Below are 24,589 nucleotides of genomic sequence, written 5' to 3'. Positions count from 1 at the left end.
CATGCACAATTCACAGCGCTCACCGTAGCACATACCCTCGAGGGGCAGGTTTCATCTTACTGTTAAATTGCAATTGGAACTCGGGCCTCCAGTTTACCTGCCCAGGGCACCTTCCTTCATATTCTATCAATGCAAAATTTTCCCTACCTAGAAACACATTCAAGTGAAAAATGATAATAAAATTATCTGGTAAGCAGTCATTTAAAAGTCAAGGAAGAGATAAATTATTCAAGCTTTTAATACCAAGGCATACATTATTTACCAGAAACTTCTCTTAAATAAAAATGGATCAAACTGGGTGAAACCTTCCTTGTGTCCCTCATGAAGTATTTTCTAAATAGGTAACATTTAAAGTTTCTTGATCCCCAAAGGAGATAAAAATACATGCCCAGGGGTGCCTCGGTGGCTCAGTCGTTAAGCATCTGCCTTCGGCTCAGGTCATGGTCCCAGGGTCCTGGGATTGAGCCTCGCATCGGGCTCCCTGCTCAGCTGGAAGTCTGCTTCTCCCTCTCCCACGCCCCCTGCTTGAGTTCCCTCTCTCTCTGTCTCTCTCTCTGTCAAATAAATAAATAAAATCTTTAAAAAAAAATACATGCCCTGTTAAGCCCCAGTGTAAGTTTCAGTTTGAAACATTTGAGTTTCTTATTACTCAAGACCCAGGAAATCTTTGATTAGGAAAGCTGCCTTGCCAGGAAACTGATTTTCCCCCCAGGGGACATAATTAAAGAGGCCAATACCACTGAGAGTGTGTGTGTGCCAAAGGCAAAGCGCTGTATTTATCAACAGACATAATACTTCATGGAAAGGACAAAACATCTCCACTGTTCTGTTGTGAATCCTCCACGAATGTACTTATACTCAACAGCCATACCATCACCAACAATAAAATGCGAAAAAAAACCCCAAAACCCCAAACAAAACCATACAGGAGAATTGAACAGTGTGGGCAGAAAAACCAAAACACGTTAGAACAGCATCAAGTCTCATCTCTACACTCTCTGATGGTCACCATCTGACGCCTTGGGCATTAAAATATTAGAAGGAGAATATGGAATTTCATTCAACAAATTCATTCAAATTTGTGAAGGGTTGGGGGCAAAGAGATTTCATAGATGACTCCCAGGTTTCTAACTTAAGCAGTTGGGTGTGTGGGTGGTGGCGGCATAGATGGGGCCAGAGAATAGCACAAGAGGGAGGAGCAGATGGGAGGGGGCGTATATGAGTTCAGTTCTGGAAATACAGGAGTCCCCTTTATCCACGGTTTTGCTTTCTGTGGTTTCAGTTACCCATGGTCAACTGTGGTCTGGGAGCAGACGATCCTCCTTCTGCCCTACTGTCAGAAAGTCAATAGTAGTCTAATGCTGTGCCCCAACGCCTACGGTCATTCACCTCTCTTCATCTCATCATGTAGGCATTTTACCATCTCCCAGCATCTTAAGAAGAAGGGTGAGTACAGCACAATAAGATGTTTTGACAGAGAGAGACCACATTCACATAACTTTTATTATACTAGATTGTTATACTTGTTCTATTTTATTTCTAGTTATTGTTGTTCATCTCTTACTGTGCCTGATTTATAAATTAAACTTTATCATAGGTGTGTATGTTTAAGAAAAAAAACATAGTGGATATAGGATTCAGTACCATCCGTGGTTCATGCATCCACTGGGGGTCTTGGGATGTGTGCCCTGTGGGTAAGGGGGAGGGTAGTGAAATGAGTTCGTCATGAGTTTGATGTGACTGTGAAAACACCAGTGGCTGTCCTCACATTTCATAGATAGGCCCTAAACATGATCAATAATTCAGGTCTGAGTTCTGAAAAAATTAACTTCGGGTAATAAAAATTATGCCATTTTTGCTTTGCTTCACTTTTGAACACTTAGCAACTTTTTAAATCTACTTTTAATGTATGGTTTGGATTGTTTTCTTGTAAGTCTAAGCTTCCTAGGTGGCATAACATTCTAATTGGTTAATCCCAAATTGACAACATCCTTGCTTCAAAACATTACATAATGAATTGGATTTACTCTCTGCCTCTCTTCTCCTGATATATTAATTATGTCCTAAAGATCAGCTCTGTGTCTTCCACCTGTGTGATGACCAATAAGGACAGAGAGTGCTAGAGCTGAGTGGCTCTGATAGCAGACTGCTACGTACTAGCTCTGTGTCCTTTGCCATGTTATTTAGTTCCTCCCTCTCTCAGTGTCTGCATCTGTGACATGAAAAGTACATTTTAGAATTGATGTATGGCTTCGTACATAATTTTGAAATATTACACATTCACTTGGGAAGAAGTGGTATTCTCCAGCTATCAAATGAGGATGTCTATACATAACCACTAAGTGACACTTTGTGTGTTGTTCATATCCTCTACGTGATAGAGAGGGTATGTGAACACCACACTGCCTCCAAAGAATTTTCTGGAAGCTTCATCGATCATTGAGGAAAGCATCCTGAAATTGGTTACTATGGTGGTGGATTTGTTGATTTCTTCCTATGGTTGTATACAATTTTCCTCAGAGGGTTGTAGTAAGGATTAAATGAGGTAACTCAGGTAAAGTGCTTAAAACACTGTCTGGTGAAGGGGGCAGGATATGCTGCCTCCAAACCTGCCACCTTGACATAAGGATTAGTTTGAGCCAAGGGCACTTGAAAAATAGGTACGAGAAGAACATCTTGCAATCTGACCTCCTCTTTGTTTCTTAAAAGTACAAGATAAAGCTCCCATGTGAAAGATGTCCTTCCTGTACCAGGAGAAACATTCTTACCACCAAAGCAAGGAGTGGAGACAGGAAGAATTCTGTACAAACAGACCTTGTTAAAGTACCTCTTATCTTCCTTTTACCTCCCCATACAGTTTAGTTGTGTTTCCACTACTGTTTCTCTCTGTTCAGCCTACTATAAAAACACTGAGGTCTTGCCACTTCTTTGGCTCTTCATTTCCTCATGAAGGCTCCCATGTCACATTACACGTAAATACATTTGAGTGCTCTTCTGCTGTTAATCCATTTTATGGCACATACCTAAGTATTTAATCTATGTTTGCTATTATATTTTTAATCATAAAGAAGCACCAAGAATGGCCTCAACTATTTGAATTGCTGGAGAGATGGGCAGTGTGCATCACTAACATGATCATTTTCTCAAATCTATACCTTATTTGAGTTACAATTCCTAGATTATAGAGAGGATAAAAGGATCCCACTGGTAATGCTGGGTTGTTTCAAATAGTATTATCTCTTCCCTAAATTTAGCTTTTAAATAAATAAGATATTTTAGATGAAAACTTCTAGCTCACGAAGATAATACAACAAGAATCAAATAAACTCAGCCAACATGTCTTTCCTCTTTCTTTCTTTTAAGATAATTCTTGTCAAGCTGTATTATTTTACTACCATAGTAAGCATTGTCCTTGGGTTTTCTTACAGTGTTGACGAATACTCAAAAATGTGAATTGTGATAAACTCTATTATACTCCATTTATAAAGAAGATATTCTATCATACAGTAAAGAATATTTATGTTTCTTTCCAAGTACTTAATAGGTCATTTCATTAAAAATGTCTTCATTAATAATTGATCTATAGAGAAATAACTTAATCATAATAGTATCAATATTATTAATCATTATAATATTAACATTTAATATTATATATTTGTACATTAATATAAAATGTATACAACATATTTAACTAGTTATTGCTAGTTAAATATAACTGTACTACCGTGAAAGGACCAGAGTATCTAAGTAAACAGTATCACCACCACCACAACCACCACCACACACTGTGTGTGTGTGTGTCACTCTCTCTTTTTTTCTCTCCTTCCTAGGGCTTGAAGCAGCCTTATCAGTATGATGAGTTTCATCTTGACTATGATATGTTTCTAAGATATGACAAATAAACACAACATTCCACAATTTGATTTTTGTTCTCTTACAGTGTCTGAAGTCATCAAAGTACTCAAATAGCACCAGTAGTTCTTAGCTCCTAAATTATTTCTGACATAAAAAGTATACAAGAGTAAATAGTAAGATTTATCTCAAAATGCATCAGCTTGCACAGGAATTACAGAATATTCAAATGGAGGAAAACAACAATAGGATTAAGTCTTCTGCGAAGATTGATGAAATATTCCACCAAAATTTTATTGATCTATTCCTATTAAGTAGGCAGATCTGAATTACTGCTGAGAAAGCACTGCAGCTCATCGATATCAAAATGACAATTCAACCTCAAAAACACAAAGAGCAGAAAAATATTTAATATTTGCATAAATACTATAGTAAATGAATCCTTTGTTGACTAAAATTTGATTTCTTTTGCTTCTGTGTAAAAGGCTGCATCAGGCAAATTGGCTATAAAATTCTTTGTTAGAGGACAAGAAAGGGGAAAAAAAGGAATACCTTTTAACTTACTGGAATCAGATATAAATCAAGAGTATATGAACATTTATTCCTTCAGGCTAAACCTATGTCTTGGAGAATCTTTATTTTAATTTCTGCCCAAAGTGTGGCTAGATAACAAGACAGGAGACAGAATGCAACTTGCAAACTTCATGCAAACTTCATGCTTTGACCCCGAAGAGGTCACTCTTGATGACAAGGGGCTTGCTTGCTGTGTGTAATTATTTACAATGTACAGAACCAGGTATCCTGTCTAGATGCAAAACTATGTTGAATTTTCCCATTAGTGTTGCCAGTCTCAGATGACTAAATTATGGATACATTTTCTAAATTCTGCTCATTTTTCAGAGTCACAAAGAAAAATTTCTTAGCCTGGCAGAATTATATTGGAGAAAAAGAATGTAATCTTCTGTTAACTTTTAAGACCATGGTTTGGGCTCTGGCCAGCATAGAGGCCTGCCCATATCCTTAGAGCTATGCATGTTCAGCCTAGAAGTGCTAGATATTTTTTGGATTATCTCTAATCTTGAAAGCAACCTTGCAGGTACTACTAACTCTGCCCCCCATTTCAGAGATGATACATAGAGGGGTTCAGGAAATTCTCCAAGCTCATATTGGTAATAAGGGAAAGAGGTTTTGAACTCAGATCTTTCTGTATCAAAAACCCTGCTCCTTCAACTTCACTGTCAAATATATGCTGAAAGTTGATTGACTGACTCCTTTGTACTTCTGGGCCTGATTTTAAGTAGCATTTCATATGATCTGCATCCTGACATTGCAAGGTAAGACACTGGAGTGAATCCCAGGGATGGTGATCATAAATCTTTCTTTTTATAATGGAGGTTACTGAGGTGATAGGACTCAGCCAAGGACATGTACCAAAGCAAAAAAATTGAAACTAGACTTTTCCTTTAAGCTTCATATTAGGTATGCTGTAACATGACATGAAAATTTGAATTTTCTACTCTTAAAGTGAATTAAGAAACAAATCCTCAAAAAGAAATTTTCAAGATTCATGTCATCATCTCTTGTTCTTATTTATGCTAATATATAGCCCTAATAGGCTTTTTCAAGGGTGCATTTCGAAGTTGACACCACTAAGGAACACAAAACAGAGAAAAAATATGTGGGAACTTGGTTTAAAAACATACAGAATAAATTTCGCACTGAGTTATAAAAGTCGGCATTGAGCCCAATTTCTGGAATAAATCAAAGAGTAGGCAGAAAACAGACAGCAGGAACAGTTATTTTAGCAAGAAAAGTAGGATAAATTTACCAAGCCAATCATGGGACGATGTACACAGATAAGAGATGCAGAAGGAAAATGTGCAACGTTGATATATGAACACATTTGAATGCGAGAAAGCAAGACCCAGAAAGCACAATTGTCCTACATGTGAATAAACACTCAAATTATGCTGCAGCTGCAAAATTTAAACTCAAGGAAGAGTCATTTGCAAAGAAATTTATTAAATAGATGTGATTTCCTGGTTTCACATACCCAGTGGTTCTTTTATAAAGTTAAAATGTACAATTTTCCTTGATATAAATGACATTTGCCCCCTGTTGTACTCAATCAAATAGCAAAAAAGTCTTTTGTGAAAGACTCCGCTTATTAAGGAGCACAATACGATTGATGCCAGACACTCAGGCTCTGAATGCATAGAGTTAATCCATCTAATTAAAATGTCTTATATATTGAGTACAGTCTTATGTGATAAGAAGGTGTTCATGTGAAGGAAATTCGTCTTTCCCTAATGGCTATGCCAGAGCAATTTCTTTGCAAGGAGGTAAGTTTCTTCCTGAAACTAACCCTTGGCTGCCAAACCTGTCCATCTTTTCTTCCATGCATCCATGCATCCATGCATCCATCCATCAAGTATGTATAGGTCTACAATGTCTATAACCCAGGAGGGGATATAAAAATGTATCACAAAGCTTTTATTGGGAATTCTATGACATGAAGATGATATTTGACCAGAAGACTCAGACTCTGTCCTTTAACTAGGGCACCTTCCCACAATGATGATGTTGGCATGTGAGCCCTTTTACTGCAGTCTGTCTTTGACTGAAACTGTGATGTAGGAATTAGCGGCGAGCCTAGATTACAGAGTGGTTCACAAAGTGAGGTCTCCAGACCAGCAGCATCACATGGAAACTTGTTAGAAATGCAAATTCTTGGGTCTTGTGCCAGACCAATCTATGTTTGAGAGCCAAAATACGTCACAACCACTTGGAAGACTTGATAAATTACAGAATTTGCATGACTCCACAATGGTCTAGACCACTGGTGAGGGAAGCCAAGGAAGAAGTAAGTCTGAGAAATTAGAGTGGCAGGTTTTACATGTTTCGTTAAGAAGCCTGGACAATGATAGATTGGTAAATTAGAGAATATTTTCTGAGCAAAGCACAGCCATGGTCAGAGTTTTTATTTTGGAAGATTTTAGAGCCTAATGAGACCACGGAGAGGCAACTGCATTGTTCAGGTGAGAAGACAAAGTAACTGCATCTTTGATGACTCACGAATTTGTCAGCCTCAAATATTCACTGGGACCATTCACTCAGTTTGCCTTCTGGGCTCAGGTTGTGGTTCTAAGAGATCTCTCTCCAATACCACAGGGTCCTCTTCATCCCAGAGTCTGATTCTATCTACCCTTTGTTATTTCTGCCTTGACATCTGCCACTACTTCCCTTGTTCCCCTGCCTTAAGTCTCTCTGCTGCTCTTTTTCCTCTACTCCTACATTTCATTTCCTTCACCAGAGATTTGCATGCTAATGCACATCAATTTAAATATTTGCTGCTGGTTATTTGTATAGCTTCTTAGAGAGCTCACACATGACACTCCTCCTCTGAACATAGGATCTACTAGTTCTCAAGACAGCTGCTGCCTTCACCTGACTTTACTTAAATCTGCCAAAACCCCCCTGATTCACTTTAATGTGTTAAATCTGTTTCACCAGTGGGCCATCCTTGTACCATGATGCTCAGACATGCATAATTTAAGTCACCCTTTTCACACAAACGATGACACTGTTAACTGGGTTGTTTCCAAACAGGGAAGATGACAATTTTTTTTTTTTGAGTATCAGACACCTTCTTGTACATAAAACCATCGACAGTGAATAGTAAGTATTGATACAGTGAAATGCTATTGTCTTTAACTATTCCAACATTTGGGTCATACTTCAAATTTTAATATATAATGTCTCAAATGTACCTGTTGACCAAGATGTGCATCTCACTCTGAACATAGACAATTCATTGATGAAGAAATTAGTTTTGAAACAGAGTTCACTCTGGTTCTATGACACTTGGATATAACTTTCTGGGTCTTTAAAACAAAACATTTTCTTCCTGGAGATAGTTCATCGAGGAGGATTTATTTTAGGATTTAAAATAAAGTAAAAGGAAGTATAACAGATGCCTCTAGTTCCCTGCATCATGCCCTTTGGCCCACCTGTGATTTCAGCCACAGCTGCACAGACAGATGGTTCTGCACCAACTCGGCTTCTCTCCACCTTTCTAGAGTCCAACTTCAAGTGACCACTGAGTGTCTACAGGCCCCACGCAGTGCCAGCACAGCCCAGCATTGTAGGCGAAGTCAATGTCCCTGGGAGCAATCCACAACCAACAGGGGAAAGCCCTTAGATAAACCTCTTGCCACACATCCTGCAGGCAGAAATTCTGGGAGGTCCCCCCCACTCCTTTAGGTCCCAGGGAATTGCGCTCCTGCAGTCCACGCCGAGGACTGTTCTACTCCCCCCTTATTTTGGCCTCGGCTTCTTCCCCAATTCACTCTCCCTGACCTCTGACTCCCATCCTTGGGATGAGTTTCCCAGTTAATCACCACACCCAAATCATTGTCTCAAGCAAGCGAACCCAGGAAAAATGACAGCTTATTCATATATTCAGCAATATTAACCCCCTTCTGTCGGACACCTCATATGTGGTGTTTCAGATTCGGACGTGATAAAGACCCTCCTTTTTTCCCTTATCAAAACTCCATAATGATAGGAAAGGAGTGGAGATCACAGCTTTGCATTTCCTCTGCCTTTCTTAGAGCATGTAGATCTTGTTGGACACATTGTCCTAATAAGTTCAAACCTGTATACAACACTAAAAAAAATTAAAAGCTGATATGATGCCATCTACTTTCATAATTCTATGCTTAACCTAAAGTACACTATTTTGGTCCACAGTCAGGAAAATGGCATTTGCCTCATCTGCTATTCTAGGTTAACAACAAGAATGAAGATTAAACATATAAAACTTGTCACGTCCACATTCTGTAACAAGCAACTAGGGAATTAAAAATCACAGACTAGACTCAGCAGCCTCTTAATATGACTGGAATTACAAGCTAAAAATATTTATAGTCGAATATACTATGCTGCAAAAAAAAAAAGAAATTGTTTTGCAGAAGATAGCTGGAAAAGAAGGTTTGTGTTATATAAGGAGAAATGACACAATTTTACCTTTAATTATCAATTTTCCATTTTTCTTGCTTCTAAGGCAGGAAAAGATCCAAACTTTGCAGCTCTCTCTCTCTTTTTTTAAACTGGCTGTCACTCTTGGTATGTGATGCTCAGCTGTTCTGAAACATAACAAAACACAATGATTAGATGTAACTACTAGCCTGAAACAAAAAGATACTTAAGATCTCTTAAGAACTACTCTGACAAACATTAAATTCAGTGATGTGAGAAGGGAGTTCCATAGAAAATTTACATGAATGTGTTTCTGCATGATGTTATACTTTGTATTTTTATGCTTTCCAGAAAATAAAACCCACCACAAAAAAAAGTAATGTTACCACAATAAATAGGTTTGATATTCTACAATCTATGTTTCTACTATTAAAGATTTTATCTTCTCTAAAAAGCAATAAAGTGCATGCATTGATCTTTTGATTTTGTAGGATACACTGTACATACAAGACTATTCACTTCCTGTGCATTCTTTCTTTTATCATCACTGCAACTAAGCAGCTGTAAATAAAGGGCTAAAAGGTATCACAGGGTGGTTCTTCTGACATCACAGGAGGACACAAATAAGGGCATAATCTTCCCAAGCACACTACCAAGGGCTTGCTGATGCTCAAAACAAACCATGACCCCCAATTATTGATGCTTTTTGAAGAAAGTGACAAGATGGAATTGTAACTAGGCCTAGAGTCATGGGAGGTAACTTTTCCAATCCTATCACATGCTTTATGCTGAGCTGTGATTTTTCTCCTCTGATAGTTCACATGGTAAGAGACTTGTTTCACACACAAAAATGATCTGGTGCTGGAAAGTGTAAGTATCAACAGAAGTTCTGTTTAAGCAATATCATTTTGCAGTAGCATATTAAAAGAGTGTCCATAGGGAATGAGAAAAAGAGTAGATCTAAGTATTAAGCAGAGATAGAGTGACATTCAGAATTAAGAATACTGGTGTGAATAATTTTTTTTTACCTCCTAATTATTTATAGGAATTACAGTACCTGAATGAATATGGAATTCATTTCACAGAAGAGGAATTGGAGGCCCAAAGAGGTGATGTGTTTTGCCCACTTTTATTCAGCTAAGAGGCACAAAGGCAGAATGACATTCCAGAATCCCTGCCTTGAAGTTCAACCCCTTTAGAAACCCATAACTGTATTTGTTTCCAAAAAGAATACCTGGCATTCAAAAAGACTAGGGCTAATACAATTCTCTGTAGAACTTGTCCGAGCATTATTTTGAGCCAGGCAAAGTTGATAGATTAAGAATAAGAGGCTATGGGTGGTAAAATGGAAGAACTACAATAACACAACAATATCATGTATTTTCATAGCATATAAAACATGTTGGGGATATTATATTTATATATGTATTTCATTTATCCACATTATAAAAGACAAAAATGATACTCTATTAATTGGGAATCTATTTTGTGCTGGATATTGTTCTTAATTTTCTACAGAAACAAAATGAAAAGATTATGGAATTTCTCAAAAACACACCCAGATATACAATAAGAAATCAATTTTATTACAACTGGAATGTTTTGTAAGTTAGATAATCTTAATGTAAACAAATATCGCAAACACTGGGAGGTATTTCAAATATCATCTAGTCTAATGGTTTCCAAGTATGGTTGATCACCATACTTGATTGAGCCACAATTGTCTGGAAACCTGCCAAAAAATACAAATTATAGAATGTCATACAAGATCTATTAAATCAGAATATTCATTAGTGAAATCAGGGTAATCTGCATTTTGAACTGGGCCCCCAGTTCATTCTCCTGATCACGTTGGTTTTGGAAACCTACTGATTCTTGCCTCATTTCCTTATTTATACGGATAAGGAACCTGAAACCAGGGAATTACTTGCCCAACGCATTTATTCCTTGGTGACAGAACTGAAGTTAGAATGCAGAATTTCTGGATTTTCTAGTATTTTATCTTATTTTATTTTTATTTTCTTGTTTTCCTTTATTCCAAGGGTTTTTCTTTTCTTTTTCTTCTTCCTCTTTCCTATCACCAAGTAACCAATATTCAGTCCCTACATCTAAGAACAAGACTGAAAGTAAAAAGAAACAAACAAAATCAACAAAAAGCCAAAATTGGAATTTGAACTTAAACTGTTTGATTCAATAGTGTGCTTTCCATGGTTCCACTGGGTTCTACAGTCATCTGCATTTGGAGTGTCTGCTCAGCTCGTTTCTCTTCATTCCCCAACTTTCAAAGATGTCCTTCATCAGTTGTCAGTGAGTCCTGATCTCTGGCCATTGTTACTTGGATGGGGAGGGGGGCCTCACCTAGGCTGAGCTTCTAATCTGGGACTAGGAGACTTCAGTCTCATTTAGGTGAAAGACTTATGGCTGGAGAGTGGTCACCTTGTCCTTTATGGGCAGAGGGAGCAAATACTAGTAATCTGTGGAAAAGAAAAGTGAAAAAGACACGGATGGAAGGTGGAGTGAGAGCTCTCCAAACTCATCTGCTTCCTGCTTTTACTTCTTTATTTTTTCCTGTGGCTTTCATGAGCTCATATAGCTTTATTACACATTCTACTTGATATTTTTCAAGTCATTTAATTTTTTGACTCACACTAGCTCAAGTGGTTTTGTTCTATGACTCTGCAGCCAGAGTCCCAACTAAAATACCTCCTATCATTCTTGTCATGTAAGTTATTTTATAAGCCAGTCACTTTAGTTACATCATTTTAAGAGGTTCATTTAAAAAAATATTGGCTGAGAGTGTGGAGAAAGGGAAATGGAGACTGTAAATGCATCACATTTTATGGAATACTGATATTTTCATAAAGTACACAGTGTGATAAAGGGGGAAAGGTCCAGATCAGAGAGCTCGCTTTTAATCTCAGCTCTGCCTCTTATAGGACTTCTGGCTTGTGAAAGTTACCTAGCCTCTGTGAGTTTCAATTTCCTCATTGTAAAATGGAGGCAAGGAAACCTTAGTCAGGTTAGTATGAGGAATAAATGAGGCCATTTGTGTCTTCATTCACTCACTCACTCACTCACTCATGTCTCAAAGATTTATTGAGCATTTATCATATGTCAAACACTATGATCGGTGCTTGGAATAATAAACATTTCATTTTAGTGAAGGTGAGTAAATAGAAAATAAACAATAACCATGGTGAAGGAATAAAGTACAGAGTACTTTAGAATGTGAAACATGCTATGGGTGTAAGGAAAAGTAGACCAAGTTAAGGGGGATCTGGAGTACATGGGTTGGAGGTTATTAGGAGGTGAGGAGACCTCACTAAGAAAGTAAGATGTGACCAAACACTTGAAAGATGTGAGGGAGTGAGTCATGTGCAAGAGAAAGGTGTTCCAAGCAGACACAACCACCAAGGTTAGGGCCAGAAGGTGGGAGTATGTGTGGTGGTTCTTGGGATTGTGAGTCAATAGGGATGGAGTGAAAGGAGAAAGGGGAGATTAGTAGAGAAAATGGCAGCACAGCGGGGAGTGTTGTGGGGAGGTGGAGGGAGGGATGGATCAAGGGTGGCCCAGCTTCTTGGCTTTCACGCTGTGTGAAATAGGGGCTACTGCAGGAGTCTGAGCTTAGAATTGACAATGCTTATGTTTCAACAGGTTCAAACTGGCTGCCAGTTGGAAACAGACCATGGCGAGGGGGTGGGTGGGTAGGGGTCTAGGTAGAGGCAGAAGGAAAGTTTGTAGAGAGAGGCACTGATTCAGACTCAGGAGGAGCTAATGAGGAGTGGTCAGTCAGATTCATGCTGGGCTTATTTTGAAGTGAGAGCAACAGGATCTCCTGATGTACTGCATGGAGAGAAAAGAGGGAGAGAAGGATGGTCCCAAGGCTTCTAGCCAAAGGACTGGAAGAGTACATCCACCATCACTTGAGATGAGAAGGGCTGTGGCTACAAAAAGGCTTTTTGGGAAAGAGGATGAACTTACTTTGGCCATACTGATTTTGAGACGTCAATGCCCAGTGAGCTTGCAGGTAGTGGGTCAGGCAATACTGGAATGTGGGAGAGAAGTGTGGCTGGAGTTTGCATTAAAAGCTTCCAGAAGACTTTTTGGTCTAGCATAGGTGATGGCTGATATTCTTATTGCCTCCTACCATAGTGATTATGAAGGGGTTAAATAAAATAATATATGGAAAGCACAATGCCTGGTACATAATAGGAACTCAACATACTGTAATTCCCTCTGTCTCCCACTTTCATTTCCAAATATTTAGTTCTCTATTGACTATAGGATTGAGTCTATTTTTCTGTGAAAAAAGAAAAACAATTTTCCACAAGACATAATAAAAATCATATTTTATGTTTTGGCAGCCCTTTTAAAAATATAGCAAAATAATCTGATAAAATATTAATACTACTACTAAAGAAGTCATGAAGTAGAACTTTCAGGTAGCAAGGTAAATTTTCATTTGGGCATGAGCTGAAAGGTCTAAAGAAAAAATGAAAACAGGACTGAACTAATTCATGGACCTATAAGTCCCTCAACGTCTCTCAAATCTTCCTGGATTTTTGGCAATGATTAACAGTCTTTCAGGATAAAGAAGATGCAGGAATGTGGGAAAGGTGATTCTTCAAACTGCAGGCCCCAGTGTACATCTGAGGAAGCACATGTGCTTGAAGGCACATCTGGGACCTCTGGAAATTCTGGAAAGAATTCTCTAAAGTCTAAAAGTATATCTTTAAAATAGGTTTCTTAATTTATAAATGTATCTTCATTCTTTTTTATTTTAAAGATTTTATTTATTTGCAAGAGAGAGAGAAAAAAAGAAACATGAGGCAGAGGGAGAGGGACAAGCAGACTCCCTACCGAGCACAGAGTCTGAAGTGGGGCTCCATCCCAGGACTCTGGGATCATGACCTGACCCGAAGGCAGACGCTTAACCAACTGAGCCACCCAGGCACCCCTATAAATGTGTCTTCATTTGAACAATTTTAACCTGGAAACCATCTGAGTTTGAACCCTTTTTTATGGATATTAATGAGGGCTAGGGAGGTGAAGCAGCATGCCTGAGGCCACAGCTAGCCAATAACAAGGCAAGGACTAGACTTGGACCCCCTAACTCTCAGTATAGCTGTCTTTCCATTCAGTTTCTTTTCAGTTTGTTTTGTTTTTTGTTTTACTCAGTTATCTCTTGTACCTAATAAGCAGCATCATTTCTGTGAAATCTCACATCTTATCTTAATGTTTTACTGAAATGTTATAGTCCATAAAACATCGTGTTTGTTTGAAGACAAAGTTAAACTATCTTTCTGCCTCCTGGGCTCCTCCTTGCAGATGATGAAGTAAGAATTTCAGAACAAGATCTTTATTTATTCTGACTTCTTATGTCTGAGACAGTGTTAGTGCACATAAAAAAAGCTTTCCACTTTTGCAAATCATGTTGCTAAGTGATTTGCCATTTGTGTATAAAAAAAAACCCCAAAACAAAAAAAACTTCAAGGCAGGCTGGATGCATGAGTGTACAACCTGGGTGACTGCCCAGGAGCCCATGTTCAGAATAGACCCTTGCTTTAATTTTTTTAATAATTTGAGCCAGTGTTTTTGTAGGTGAAGTCCAATGGGGTAGTGGAGCGTGTGAGTGAGGAGGGGTATCTGCACCATATGCACGCCCCCAGCCTTCACTTATGGCCTCATTTGCATATAATGTGCATAATGGTGAATTCTGGTGGACTCACAATTCCTGGGAGTTCAGTGAGATTCGGTGTGAGTGAGGTTAAGTATGCTCTGTCTATGACTAAGTGAGGAAGCTGACAATCCCAAGAGGCCATGCTTTCCACGGAAGCCAGAATTTGCTTTGAACTTCACAAGAAGGCAACTGTATTCTAAGAAACATGGATGACAACTGATGGGGTTCAGGGAAGGCCACCCTGAAACATGCCACTTCGGTATATTGATTATCTTGAATTAAAGTTACTTGGGAAACAGCCAGTACACGAAGGACTCTCTGAGGCTCTTCTGTCCCCTGAAAGCAGGAAATAAATCTCCCACGTGAATGATACTCTTCCTGTACAGGAGGTAAAGAGACATCCTTACCATCAGAGACAGGGAATTCAGAGAAGGCTTTATCAACAAGCCCTGTTATTTCTTCACTAATTTACTCCCCAAAGCCTGACCTTCTTTTTGTCAATTTTTCACGAACTTATTGTTTTTGTCTAAAACATGTAAAAGCTGCCTGGTTTAGTTTCTTCTTTGAGTCTCATATTTTTATGGGCTACTGTTTGTATGAAATTAAATTTGTTTTTCTCCTGCTACTCTGTCTTATGTTGATTTAATTATTAGACTGGCCAAAGAACCTAGAATAGAAGAGGGAAAAAATTTTCCTCCCCAACACAAGAAATCCTATCATATCTTTTATTTTTTGCATTTCTCCCCCTGAATTAGTAGCCTGCTTATGGTGAAAATAAAGACATAAAAAGAGAAAAAAAGGGAAAGCCATAGTTCTTTTTGCTGCAGCCCTTCCTTACTCATCAGTGAGCCAAAGGGAGAGAGTGTTGGTACAGTGTGCATATATCAAGAAGTGAAATAAAAATGGTAGAGAAGGTTTGTGTAGCGTTTCCATTGTTCTGGTAGGAATAACATACATATGCATGATCTACAACGTACAAATTGTATAATTTTGGTGATTCTTCATGTAAGTTAAATAATCCCATATTTTCATTATATAATATAAAGATGAATGGTAAAATGCATGCTAATAACTTAAATTTTTTTCTTTTTTTGGAACCACATTAAATATTAAATAAAAACCACTATGATGAGTTGAGAGAGAGATGGCAGAAAAAAGGAAACAATTTTATACTTTAGTACATTTAACAACTCTTCTGTCCTGCTTTCTGAACAAGGAGCCTGCATTTTCATTTTGCTCTGGGCCCTGCTAATTCTGTAGCCATTAACATTCACCCTGTTGTAATTAACTAGCACAGACTTTAGTAAGTGCTTCAAGCCTTATTAATTTGCAGTTTAAGTATCATATATAGGATTTTTGGAAATAGACAATCTGCTTCTGAAAATCCTAGTATAATTACAAACTAAATTAATCTAGTCTCTGTTCTCGTCAAACCTCCTAATGTCTTCTCCTTCCTTCCCAAATGACTCTTTGGACATCTGACCAAAGTTCCTAATTTGAGCACCTCAGAAGACCCTCAGTTTTTTTATTTAATTTCTAATTTAATTTAATTTTAATCTTCCATTTGAAACTCCACTGCCTGCAAGGTCAAATCCTCAGTTGGTGAAGACAGAAAAATCAGTGATAAAAGTAATGTACTTTAAAGTGTGAGTAATAAAGCCACCTGACACTTTTGAGGGATATTTAGATTTTAAAGAAGCACTTAGTTCAGTCTAAATGACCTTAGTGTGTAAGAAACAATGCTCCTAAAGGAGGAAACTTTCTATTACTCTCTGCTAAGAGGGCCGTTAGACCCCAATGCACTTGTAAGAAAGGGTAATGTTCTAGTTCTCAACAACCACAGGTGATTTTTTAAAATTAGGTAACTTATGGCCATATGTACTAAGATATTTCCAATTAAAAAAGACTTCACAATCATGAAATATATAGACTTATTTCATGTCACTTTAATCACCAAAAAGAACTGAACTTTAAAACATGTAGTAGAGACAGCCTCCCTTTCCAATTCTGTCCTATATTAGTCCATCTGTGGTGACTCTGCAGCTTCAGGAATTTAGCTAAAGGACTCTGCTGAAATTCTAAGGCATTGCCCCCTCCCCACATACATACATACACACACACACACACACACACACACACACACACACTCCAACAACAACTCACGTTTCTACAGACAAGATGATTTTGGTCTCCCTGATGAACAGAAGGTGGGTAGTGACTCATTGAGATATCAGCTGTTGCCCTGGTACAAAAAGATTGACAATCTATTTACAACTTTGAGAGCACTAGTTAGAAATATCTTTTAATCCATGTGGCGGGAGACTAAAAGACCTGTTCCCTTGGGCATATCTTTTTGGTTAAAAAGAAGGCTTATTGCCTGAAAATAAACTGGAGACTGGTATTTTTTTGTCAATGACTTAAGGGGAGACTTTCAACATCTTGCATCTGTATAGCCTTTCTTTCTAATAATCTCAAAGCTTTAATATGTTTTCAAGTAGTTTTCTTTAAAAAAAATTACAGTAGAGAGGTGCCTGGGAGGCTCAGTCAGTTAAGCGTCAGACTCTTGATCTCAGCTCAGGTGTTGATCTTGGGGTCGTGAGTTCACGCCCCACATTGGGCTCCACACTGGGCATAGAGCCTACTTAAAAAAAAATTACAGTAGACTATCCTAACCTATTTGGCTCTAGTGAATTCACATTGCTTTCTCTTCACTCATTGGGCTGTCTTCCACAACTCTCTCAATTCCAACCCTAGTCCCCTTAGATGGACTTAATGAAACACAGTTAAGAGTGGCCACATTCACTGAGTGCTTACTGTATGCCATCATTGTTCTAAGATTGTTTCATTTAAAATTCTCAATCACTCTATGAGGTAGGTGATATTATCATCACCATTTTACAGATGAGAAGAATGAGATGCAGAGATGTTAAGAGACGGACCAAATTTTGACAGCTGGTCAGTAGGGGACATAGGCCCACAGTCAGTCTCAGCCATGCACTCTGCAACATGTTCGCCTCTTCATGCTTGTTTCAAGCCAAAAACACAGATTTATTTTTCATGAATTCATTTCACTCACCTATCTAATTCATTTATATCAGCTGGGCTGTAAGGCTTCCAAAGCTTACCATGTCCTAGGAACTTGAAATAAGTTGCTTCATTTAGATATTATCATTATCCCCTTTTACAGATGCCAAAATTGAGACACAAAGAGATTTAAATTACTTGGCCAAAATCTCAGAAAATTTTGGATCTAGGGTTTAAATCTAGTTCTTTTTATTATTATGTTACATTTCACTCTTCTGTGTCAGATTTTGCTATTTCCTAAAAGTAAATTTTCTATGCCAAAGTATAGAAAAGCCTTAATATTATTATCAAGTTGGTGATGAGTTCAATGGTAGAGCCAAATTTTAGTAGCCAGAGACCAGTTTTAGTTCCAAGCCCAGATATGCCAGTTGGCAACACTGGTTCCATGGCCAACAAACTGTAACTTTGTTTCCAGCCAGTCACTTCCCAACCACATGCTGCTAAACATGAATCCATGAATTAAACACATTTAAATATGGATTGAACTTTATCATTCATCAAGTCTCATTGTTTCATTTCACAGATATGAAAAGCACAGAGAGTTTAAGTAGAACACCTGAGATCACACAGGAAATCAGTAATAGAACTAGGACAGTAATTTAGATTTCCTGACACTAAATCTGAGGTCTTCATCCCATCAACAAAGGCAGCCTATAATGGCTATTTTTTCAGTGTCTTAAAAAGCGTGTTTAGGGGTGCCTGGGTGGCTCAGTTGGTTAGGCATCTGCCTTTGGCTCAGGTCATGATCCCAGGGTCCTGGGATTGAGTCCTGCATCGGGCTCCCTGCTCAGTGGGAAGCCAGCTTCTCTCTCTCTCCCTCTGCTGCTGCTCCCCATGCTTTTGCTCTCTCTTTCTGTCAAATGAATAAATAAAATCTTAAAAGAAAAGTGTTCATACTTTCAACAGATATTGAGTGGCTACTATGTCCCAGACACTATTCTAGGTTGCTAGGGATAGGGCAGCAAACAAACAAACAAAAATTGCTGCCTTCATGGAGCTTTACGACTTGGCACTGTGATGGTAAAACATCCTGAAGTTTTAAATGAGAAAATGTCATATGAATTTGAGTTATTTTAAATTTAATCACTGGTAAAAAAGTGATTGCTTAAGAAGCACTGGCTTGAAATTATGGATGATCCAAAACTATAATACCTCATAGACAGAAGACCTTATTATTACATATACCAGTTTATACATATGATCAAAGCCCAGTCATTACATAAACAGGGGTGGCATGGGTTCTGTGGTACCCATGGAAAGATGGAGAAAGTCAGGAAGGTCCATGCTCCCAAGCAGCTTAAGCTTGAGATGTATGAGTCACGTAGATGAGGGGAAATGCTTTCCCCTCAACTTAAACTTCTTTAAGCAAATTCCATAACATTTGAAAAATTATCTTTTACTCTGTGACAGTTAAAAAATCATTCTCTATAGCTGCTAAGAATTAAAACTATAATTAAGTGAATAATCTGAAATCCCAAAACCCCAGTTAAATTTTCTGAAATTTATCTATTTCGAGTCTTTTTTTTAAATGATGCATACCATATTCTGTGTCAACTTGTCCAGTGGCAGAGAAATAACAATAATAAAATGTAAGTTTGCCTCTAAATCAATATACATCTGCATCCTCTTGCCAATAATTATTATAATGAAGTAAAAAAATTGAGCCCTTGGTCACAAAGGCTGGCTGCATTTGCTATTAGTCTGAATGGAAACAGTCACCCTAAAGCTATTTCATAATGGAAAACACAGGGCAATGCAGTTTAATGTACTATACTAAGCCTATTCTTTAATTATAATATTTTGCAATGTCAATACGCACCATTATCTGCAATAACCAGGGTTTTTAAAAATACAGTTATGCTTTGTGCTGATAACAAACTATGCTTTAGTGTCTTCCAAGATATTAAATTCTTCATTCTGACTCTTCCACTTAATGTCAAGTAGATGTAGTTGATATCATGTCTCCTGAAGACTCTGCTTGATGAAAATCCAGCAATAGGAAGACATAAGAACCCAAAATATGACTTACAGTTACAAATTTATAACCACATTTGCTCATATACTTATTTAAGTGCTGAACTGCTAAAGATGTATCTGGTAATATGTATATATCCACCATTCATAACTTCTGAGAGGTAAATACAATTCACACTCAGAAAATATTCTGAATGACAAGTGTTGGAGAAAAATCTAAAGGGTTAGCAATTAGTTGAACTACTACTTTCATTATTCATACCTACATTCCTCATGGTGTCTTTATTTTTTTTATGATTTTATTTTTTATTTGAGAGAGAGAGGGCAGGAATAGAGGGAAGGGCAGAGAGAGAGGGAGAAGCAGACTCCCTGCTGAACAGGGAGCCCAGATGTGGGGCTCAATCCCAGGACCCTGGGATCATGATATGAGTGGAAGGCAGATGCTTAACTGACTGAGCCACACAGCCACCCTTCTCATGGTGCCTTTAGAAGACCCAGTGAGGAAAACAGGTTTCACCTAGGAGGGTTGTTAGCTAACCTACATGAAAGTATGCCATGAACGGTACAGTTCCCAAATAATGCCATTTGTGGTAACTTAATTTCTTTGGTTTCTTCTTTGGTCACTTCAGTAGAAATAAATTGTGCACATACTTCCCATAGGTAATGCCATCACAGTAATATGTCTGCTAAAACACAGTGCAATAATGCTAGTTTTCTTGATAATTAGGTGAGACAGCCTATTCCAGAAAATCAAGGTACTGAAACATAGGAGGGACCCTCTTGTTGTTTCCTTTACCTCCATCATGGATGGGAATTATACAGGGCCATCCCTATATAATAAAGGAGACTCATGTGGTTTTTCAGCACCTTGTGTCTTTTTTTTCTGAACATCTATTTTCCAGTTTTATGTCTTTTTTCAGATATTGTTATTCAAGTTTCCTTCATTAAAACTCTAACACTTGGCAATACATGGCCCAGCCTAGAAAGTCTTCTTGTATAGCAAAGGCCTGGCTATCAAAATCCATTCAGCTCCCTCAGGTAGTGCCAGCAGAGGCCAGTGAAAAGGCCCAGCAGCATTAAATAAACCTGGCTGACCAAAATAACAATGGAAAGGCACTGAAAAATAAACTGCCACTGGAATCATGGCCCACAAAAGTAGCCATTCTAAATCTGTGACTGCCTTTGACAATGAAAAAAATTAAATAAGACCTTGGGTCTCCTAACTTAACAGACAAAATGTCCAGGATACAATAAAAGATCACTTTCCATACCAAAAAATCAAGAAAAATCTCAACTTAAATGAGAAAGACAATCAACTGATGTTAACATTGAGATGAGTCAGATGGTTCAAATACCTGACAAGGATTTTTAACAGCCATCATAAAACTCAATTATCCATTACAAAATCTTCTGGGATATCTGAAAAAATAGAAACTTTCAGCAAAGAAATGGAAGTTATAAAAAGAAACAAATGGAAAATATAGAACTGAAAAATATAACAGAAATAATAATAATAATAATAATAATAATAATAATAATAATAATAAAACCAACTTGGTGGATGAACTCGAAAGAAGAGTGAAGAGGACAAAGGACAGATCCATTGAATCCACCCAATCTGAACAACAGGGAGAAAGTAGGGTATTTTAAAAATGAGCAGAAACTTGGGGAACCTGGGTGGCTTAGTAGGTTAAGCGTCTGCCTTAGGCTCAGGTCATAATCCCAGGGTCCTGGGATTGAGCCCTGCATCAGGCTCCCTGCTCTACAGGAAGCCTGCTCCTCCCTCTCCCACTCCCCCTGCTTGTGTTCCCTCTCTCGCTGTATCTCTCTCTGTCAAATAAATAAATAAATAAAAATCTTTTAAAAAAAATGAACAGAAACTTCAGGTGCCCATAGGGCAATAACAGAAGATCCAACATTCATATCACTGGAGTCTCAGAAAAAGATGAGAAAAATAGTTGCTGAATACTTCTCAAATTTGATAAAACAGACATAATCACAGATCCAAGGAGCTGCGAAAACTCCCAACAGATAAAAGCCATAGAAATACACACCTATCCGCATTATAACTGAACTTCTGAAAATGAAAGAGAAAGAAAATATCTGAAGGCAACGAGAGAGAAACAAGCATTTTGAAGTATTTAAACACCGATGTGAATAACAGCAAATTTCTTATTTGAAACCATGGAGTCCAGAAAGAAGTGTCAAAGCATTTTTTTTCAAATGATGAAGTAAAAGAAACGTCAACTGCAAATTCTGTCTGTATTCAGAAAAACTATCCTTTAGGAATGAAGAGGAAATGAAGGCATTCTTGTACAAAGAAAAATTAAAAAAGAATTTTCACTAGCAAACCTATCCTTAAAGGCTGTCTCAAGGAAAATCTTCAAACAAAAAGGAAATTGAAAAAAAAATCCTAGCACATAAGGAAAGAAGGAATAAGAAAAGAGCAGAAACCCAGATATATACAATCCTTTTACTTATGAGTTTCATAAGTTAATTTGATGATTGAAAAAGAAATGGAATAATAATCTGAGACTTAAGAAAATGATACCTAAAAGTGTGGAAGGTAAAGGGACTTAAAGTTTCCATGCTTAAAGTGGTAAAATGTTGGTACCAATAGACTGTGATAAATTACATATATATGTTGTAAAACCTAGAGCAACCACTATGAAAACTATGCAAACAGGTATACTCCAAATCACTATAGAGAAAATACTTTCAAATCATATATCTGATATCTGATCCAGAACAAGAAAAGAATGCCTATAAATCAACAATGACAAAATCAAATGACCCAATTAAAAAATGGGCAAAGAATTTGAATACACATTTTTCCAAAGAATATATACAAATGACCAAAAAGCACATGAAGAGATGATCAGCATCACTAATCATTAGGGAAATGCAAAACAAAACCACAATGAGATATAATTTCATATCCATTAGGTTGTCCATTTTAAGACAAACAAAACAGAAAATAAGATGTGTCCATGATGATGTGGAAGGATTGGAACTATTGTGCATTGTTGGTGGGGTTCACAACAACAACAAACAAACAAACAAATAATCCAATTAGGAAGGGACAGAGGCACTGAATAGACATTTTTCCAAAGAAGACATACAAACAACCAACAGGTACATGAAAAGATGTTCAACATCACTAAGCATTAGGGAAATGCAAATCAAAACCACAATGAGATATCATCTCACACCTGTTAGAAGAGCAATCATCAAAAAAACAAGAGATAAGTGTTGGTGAGAATTTGGAAAAAAAGGGAACCCTTGTGCACTGTTGGTGGGACTGTACATTGGCACAGCCACTATGGAAAACAGTACGGCGGTTCCTCAAAAAATTAATCATGGAATTTCTATGTGATCCAGTAATCCTGCTTCTGGCTATATATCTAAAGGAAATGAAAATAGGATCCCAAGTAGATATCTTTGAGATATACTATGTTCATCGCAGCACTATTCACAATAAGCAAAATGTGAAAATAGCCTAAGTGTTCATCAATGGCTGAATGATGAAGTGGTACCTATGTGTGTAACACACACATACAACCACAAACACAATAGAATATTATGTGGCTACAAGAAGTAAGAAAATCCTATTTGTGACAACATGGATGGAACTTGAGGGCTAAGTGAAATAAGTCAGAAAGAGAAAGACAATTACTGTTTGATATCACTTATAGGTGGAATCTAAAAAAGCCAAACTTATAGAAACTTATAGAGATAGATTACCAGGGGCTGGAGGTGAGAGAGGTGCAGAGATGTTGGTACAAGAGTATAAACTTCCAGTTATAAGATGAATATAATGTAAAATACTATTATTATAGTTAATAATACTGTATTGTATACTTAAAAGTTGCTGAAAGAGTAGATCTTAAATGTTCTCACCACAAAAAAGAAACGGTAGTTATGTGACGTGATGGAGGTGTTAGCTAACACTATGGTGATGATCCTTTTGAAATATATAAGCATCAAATCAACATGTTGTACATCTTAAATTTACACAGTGTTACATGTCAATTTTATCTCAACAAAGCTAGAAAAATATATAAAAAATACAATAAATAAAATAAAATGACATAGCTACTATGGAAAATAACACGGTGCTTCCTCAAAAACTAAACGTATAATTACCATATGATCCAGCAATTCCACTTCTGGTATATAACCAAAATATTTGAAAGCAGGGACTCAAACAGATATTTGTACACCCATGTTCATAGCAGCATTATTCACAATAGCTAAAAGGGGGAGGCAACTCAAAATGTCCATTGACAGATGAATGATTAAACAAAACATAATATTTACACAATGGAATATTATTCAGCCTTGTTAAATTTTGATACATGCTGTAAGATGGGCGAAACTGGACATTATGCTAAGTGAAATAAGCCAGACATAAAATGACAAATACTGCAAGATTCCACTTAAATGAAGTTCCTAAAATAAGCAAATTCATACAGAATGAAAGCAAAATAGTGGTTACCAGGAACTAGGAATGGGGACTTACTGTTTAGTGGGTCCTCAGTTTCAGTTTAGGATGATGAAAAAGTTCTGGAGAGGCCAGTGATGATAGCTGCACAACAGTGTGAATGTACTTAATGCCACTGAACTGTCTACACTTAAAAATAGTTAAAATGGTATGTTTTGTTATGTGTACTATAGTGCAATAAAAAGCATTAAAACCAAATCAACACAGACTCCCCCAAACTGTTCAAGTAACGCACAGAAAGGCGAAAAAAGAGAAACAGAAAAAAAAGGGGGTCAGAGGAAACAGAAAACAAATAATGAAGTAGCCATCTTATATACTAACATTTCAGTAATTACTTTAAATATAAATGGCCTAATTACATGAATTAAAACATAGAGATTGGTGGCATGAAATAAAACATGACCCCAAAATATGATGTAAGAAAATCACTTCAAATTCACAGAAAAAAAATACCTTGCAAACAGTAATTTTTAAGAAAATAGGGGTGACTGTATTGATAACAGACAAAATAGTCA

General features: G+C 37.3%; 1 protein-coding gene across 5 annotated transcripts in view; it reads right to left on the bottom strand.

Annotated features, from left to right (window-relative positions):
* The window catches only part of DLGAP1 (DLG associated protein 1), a 932,188-nt gene that overhangs the window by 575,349 nt on the left and 332,250 nt on the right, over positions 1 to 24,589 (bottom strand). For 4 of the 5 annotated variants that reach the window (XM_027575621.2, XM_027575619.2, XM_027575622.2 and 1 more), the window contains exon 3: positions 8,881 to 8,999. The gene's annotated coding sequence lies outside the window, so the exon portion shown is untranslated. The remainder of the gene's footprint in view (positions 1 to 8,880; positions 9,000 to 24,589) is intronic. The other variant, XM_027575618.2, reaches the window with a different exon arrangement.

Source organism: Zalophus californianus, chromosome 14 (assembly GCF_009762305.2).
Source record: "Zalophus californianus isolate mZalCal1 chromosome 14, mZalCal1.pri.v2, whole genome shotgun sequence".
Classification (NCBI taxonomy): domain Eukaryota; kingdom Metazoa; phylum Chordata; class Mammalia; order Carnivora; family Otariidae; genus Zalophus; species Zalophus californianus.
This window is presented reverse-complemented; position numbering and strand designations above follow the sequence as displayed.